The following is a 5,757-nucleotide window of genomic DNA, read 5'->3' on the forward strand; positions in this document are numbered from 1 at the left end:
TCATTCGCCCTTTGCTCAAATTATTCTAGTTTCATGACTCCAACTCAGCATTGTCCTCATGACCTGCACATCACCTTTCCAACCTACCCGCTCCAACTCCTGTCAGAGCTCGTATCTTATTTTCCACCTTTATCTACTCATCGCATTCTCAGCTATCACGCCGCCAAACCCCCAAACATCCAATGTTTCTCTCAATCCCCACCGCCACAAACCTCTTTCCTGGTGAGGTGTTTATGCCCGAAACATCAACTCCCCCGCTCCTCGCATGCTGCCTGAACAACTGTGTTTTCTGTCGACACACTATCGACTCTGAGTTCTGGCATCTGCAGTTCTCACTTTCTCCACGGCACGGTATTGTGTAAAAGTCACATTATTGGAAAAGTGGAGTTTCTGTGGCTTTCTGAGTTGTTAATTTCCTTTGCTCAATCGGCTCTAGCTGGTGTATTATGTGTCTTTCTGCAATTATCATTATAGCAGGGATGTGTCAGCACTGGGAACTCTGCAGACCAGATTTACTATGATATTGTCTGTTCGAAGAGATTCACTTATGAAGATTTTTTGGACGGACTGCGCTGTCACAAAGATGTTCTCTTTTTAAAAAAATAACGAGCTGCACTTTTCCTCGAGGATAATGTGTCTTGATTTTTTTTTAATCAAAGGCGTTGTAAAACAGTTCAGGTTCCGAGTCGGATGAGATGTAACAGTGAGAAAGTGTTCGCTGTGAGGCCTTTCATTTCTCCATCAACAGTTAAGGCCTGAGACCAAATGCTTAATGTTTTAGAAATGAACTGTTTCATGGTAAAAGAGTGGTCATTCTGGAAAGCTGAATTCCGGTTTTTAGATCCTGCAACTAATAACCTCTCTCCTTCTGCCCTTCGAATTTTTACCCGTAAGTTTTGTTTCATTTTTACTGTGTTTAAGGTGCTTTTTTTAGGATTGTTGTGTACTTTCAGAACAACTTAATTAAGTCTACTTTGGATAGACTAATTTCTGTGGGTATTCTATATTCTGTTTTTTTTTCTTTTTCAATTCGTCATTTTGTAATTTTTTTTGTAATCATCTGACTCGGGTAATTTTCATTGTACACTTAACGAAAAAGAATATCATGTTACGATCTGGGTTTCTGCTTAATAATGTTTTGAATGGTTTAGCCTAGCCCATAACAAATTGGAAGATAGTTGATGGATTAAAAGAGCAACTGGTATGTGCTTGCGTCTTTATTTCGGGTGTTGATTTGGATTTGAGGAGAAAATGCTTGGGACAGCAATGTCTCATTTGGGTTCCAAAGAGTTATCTGGCTATGGACGACGTAAAGTTGGTAGATTTATAATAAACTGATTCAGGCCAGGCTTCTGGAATTAGCAGAAGTGCTGGCGTTGTAATTGCCTCTTTCTGTGAGGAAAGGAGAGGTCATTCCCCGCATTAGCTGGGCATTTAACTAAACTGGAAAATTCATGAGAATCTGTGGAGATGTTTAAACGTTAATTGAATATAAAGCAGCTTGGGTGAGACGCGAGAGATAAGGAAAAGACACCAGATTTGAAGCAGTTTGAGATGCGATTCGAAGAAGAGAGATTAACAGAGCAGAGAGAAAGGGAGACAGAGTTTGAACTTCAGAAATTGGCAATTATTAAAGGAATTCACCTTAAAAAGCTGGAGACAAAGGCTGAGGATAAGCTTACCCTGGAAGAGCATATTATTAAAACGACAAGGTTAGCAGCTGAAATGGCTGATTGTAATGAACTGGTCCATAAAATAAGGATGGGCTTCCAGAACCATTTTAAGTCTGAGGGATAGAAATTGGGCAAAGAGAAATCCTCACGTGGAATGGGAAACTTAAATATCTGTGAAGATCATGAGGATTAATTATCAGAGGATAAATAGGAAAACCCTGAAGGGAACAAGATCTGAGGGTTTCTTTGCAATACATTAGGCCACATGAAATCAGTGTTGGAGAACTATGGAAAGTACTGATAAGTCAGATGCAGGAAAACAAAACAAGCCTGGATGTTTTGTTGGCATGGTAATAGAAAGCACATTGGTGGCTGGAAAGCTGCATCAGTGTGCACAAACCGATCAGAGGTTTTTAAGGGGCAAGTGCCAGAGCTGCTTTAATAATATTCCTGCAAAGATAAAGTTTCTTTACCTTGGCCAGGAGTAGCAGATAGAGAGGTAAACAATATTGAACTCCTCCAAGGAATGGCACGGTGTCACAGTGGTTAGTGGTAAAATTTTATGTCATACTCACCAAAACAAATAGCGATGTTTTGGATTAGCTCTGAAATCCAAATAGCTCTGGATTTCCTGCATAAGTGGTCTCTCCGAGGCAAAACGGGGGTTCTTCTTCTCAGAGCACAGCTGATTGTGAGGAGACATAATTGACGTGTTCGAAATAATGAGGAGCATGGAATTACAGATTGAAGGAACCATTTGCTCTTGATCGATCACCAGGGTTTGTAGATTTCACACAAGATGCAGAAAGCTTTGAATAGATATGTTGGAAAACATTACCAGTCTGCGGGTGGCAGACTCTGGAAATCACTCTCTATTAAGATTAGTTGGACATTTAACTCTTCATTATTCTCTGAATCCATTTGCCAAAGAGTTTCAAAAAATGCTCAAAGCCCACCATTCCCGCGTGCAACAGTGATGCGATCAATAGCTTTGTGAAATGGAAAGGTGCCCATGACCAACGTGTGAGACTATTCGGCTTCCCTTCTGTGATGACGCTGGAACATTGACTCTCATGCTCTTGGGGGCATTTATTGAAGGCATTCTCGTTCCTGTCGATTAAGAACTCAAACCTTATTGCAGCTGCAGAAAAAACAGTTTGTAATGCGTAAGAAACGACTGCACTTCCCTCGAGCCAGACAGGATTCGAACCTATAGTCTCCTGATCCGTAGTCAGGCGCGTTATCCATTGCGCCACTGGCCCGATGCGCATTTAGCGACTTAGGAGCTGTGATGTTAGTACTGGCATGATTAACAGCAGTGATGTTCTCCAGTTGAACAAGCAACAAACATAATTTCTGCAACTGCTTCAGTCCAATCTTCATCACCTTTCAAAGCAGCGAATTTTCCAAAACAAAACATATATGTCCACATGAAGCTTCCATTCACACTCTGTCTGCTCAGTCATTCAATGGAATCACTGCTGATCTGATGAAATTCGAATCCACTTCTTCAGCACAACTGACATGAACGTGAGACTAATCACCACATCGTATATACCAGTTAAGTTTTCAGATGTTCCGATTACAGTAACAACCTTTGCGAGTATGCAGGAAACTGAATACTGTGACCCGAGCAAAAAAATCCCATCATGGAAATTAACCCAGTGCAAAGTCAACCATATAAGGAGGGGTAGATGATGTAAGAAATTCCTCTGCTTCTCTCTGCACAGATGCTTCTCCAAGAATTGAATCTTTGCAGAATTATTCTTTGTAATTTAGACTGTCCCAGTTGCAGACTTTTACCTCAATCCACAAACACGTATCCTGCTGAGAACTACTTCACTTAAGATTAAAATAGTTGACAATCTTTCCGCCCAGCTGATGTCCCAATGTGCCCTGCTCCATGTCAATACAAGTTCTTGCATGTGAAATTTGAGCTGCCAGCTGGATGTCCCACTGCCTCTTGATGCGTGGTAATTGAAGCCACTTTCGATCAGGCAGGAGCTTTTAGCTTCGATATTTCATGCGCCTGTGTATCATCAGAGAATACCATTCCGCTCACTGATTGTATTGTTGCAGCGACATGGTCGCACTCATCGCCATCACCATTTCCAAGTAGTTTGGGAGCAGTGCGACTCAATTTCTCTGACTCCACACCTGGGAACTGGGATTATATGATATGGCATTGCATGATTCTGTCAATGAGGGAGAACATTTGTGAAGTAACCCATGTTAAAATACAGTGTTATTGAGAAATACCTTTCAGCAATACCTTGCAGTATCCCATGACCCTTTGAACTTTTGTAGATATCTTGCAAACGTAATCTCCTACAACCTCAGTGTTGCAATTTCTGCAGTCTCTCGAGACATAGAAGTTAAAGATTCAACCGAATCCGAGTTTCCACATCTCAGTCACTGTTTGACCAGTATTCCTTTGTTCGTGTGGTTCTGTTCCTGGCGTAACCTCTGCCACGATCCTTATTGCTTTTTGCATCGTGCTTTTCCATGTGGCGCCAGGATCATGAAATGGTTCTTCCTTGGCATTGTAAACACAGCAAGTTCTGCTCGAATCACAGTGACAGGAATCGGCATTTACCCGTTTTACTCCATGTAATATGTGCTGAGCAAACGCTGGGAAAATCAATCTTTGTTTTGCATAAAAATATTCTTGGTGGTGATAAATTCCCTTCTTCAAACACCCGCTGTCTTACATCTTTGTTTTTCAAATATCATAGCAACCCTTTATCGGAGAAACCTTTCGCTCCCACAAGAACTAACTCGCCTAAACGACCACCCTCCAATTTCACTGAGGGATTGCACAATATAGTACTCACATTTACAGTGTTCAATCTGTACTGCTGCGGTCACTATTTTGGGTGAAAGTGCCCCAATCCAATGATCGGCATCTTCAAGCAATTCAATCCATTTAGATGCAGCTGTTCTGTAATTCATCCTCGTGGGGCAGCCTTTACTGACACGGACAAAAGCTAAAAGCTAGGACAGACAGAGTCGTCATCTCTGGGTTGTTGCCAGTGCCACGTGACAGTGAGGCAAAGAATAGGGAGAGAGTGCAGTTGAACACGTGGCTGCAAGGATGGTATAGGAGAGAGGGCTTCAGATATTTGGACAATTGGACTGCATTCTGGGGAAGGTGGGACCTGTACAAACAGGACGGGTTGCACCTGAACCAGAAGGGCACCAATATCCTGGGATGTAGGTTTGCTAGCACTCTTCGGGGGAGTTTAAACTAATTTGGCAGGGGGATGGGATCCGGACTTGTAGTCCAGCAAGTAAGATAGCTGTGTGTCAGGATGCCCAAGACTGTAGGGAGGCTGTGGAGATGGTAGCACTGACAGGGAGTACTTGCGGACACAGAGATGGGCTCAAGTGCGTATACTTCAACGCAAGGAGTATCAGAAATAAGGTGGGTGAACTTAAGGTGTGGATCAGTACCTGGGACTACGATGTTGTGGCCATCACGGAAACGTGGATAGACGAGGGACAGGAATGGCTGTTGGAGGTTCCTGGTTACAGATGTTTCAGTAAGATTAGGGAGGGTGGTAAAAAAGGAGGGGGGGTGGCATTGCTAATTAGAAATGGTATAACGGCTGCAGAAAGGAAGTTTGAGGGGGATCTGCCTCTGGAGGTAGTATGGGCTGAAGTCAGAAATAGGAAAGGTGCAGTCACCTTGTTGGGTGTTTACTATAGGCCCCCAATAGCAGCAGAGATGTGGAGAAACAGATTGGGAAACAGATTTTGGAAAGGTGCAGAAGCCACAGGGTCGGAGTCATGGGCGACTTCAACTTCCCAAATATTGATTGGAAGCTCTTTAGATCAAGTAGATTGGATGGGGCGGTGTTTGTGCAGTGTGTCCAGGAAGCGTTCCAAGCTCAGTATGTAGATTGTCCAACCAGAGGGGAGGCCATATTGGATTTGGTACTCGGAAATGAACCGGTACAAGTGGTGGGCTTGTTAATGGGTGAACATTTTGGTGATGGTGACCACAATTCTGTGACTTTTACCTTGGTTATGGAGAGAGATAGTTGCGCACAACAAGGTAGATTTTACAATTGGGGGAAGGGAA

General features: G+C 42.9%; 1 non-coding gene across 1 annotated transcript; it reads right to left on the reverse strand.

Moving 5' to 3' along the window:
- Positions 1-2,862: 2,862 nt before the first annotated feature.
- trnar-acg (transfer RNA arginine (anticodon ACG)) lies at positions 2,863-2,935 on the reverse strand. The gene has a single exon. It is a non-coding gene; the product is annotated as a tRNA-Arg (tRNA).
- Between the last annotated feature and the right edge of the window lie 2,822 nt (positions 2,936-5,757).

The sequence above is a fragment of the Chiloscyllium punctatum genome, chromosome 28, assembly GCF_047496795.1.
Source record: "Chiloscyllium punctatum isolate Juve2018m chromosome 28, sChiPun1.3, whole genome shotgun sequence".
In the NCBI taxonomy this organism is placed as follows: domain Eukaryota; kingdom Metazoa; phylum Chordata; class Chondrichthyes; order Orectolobiformes; family Hemiscylliidae; genus Chiloscyllium; species Chiloscyllium punctatum.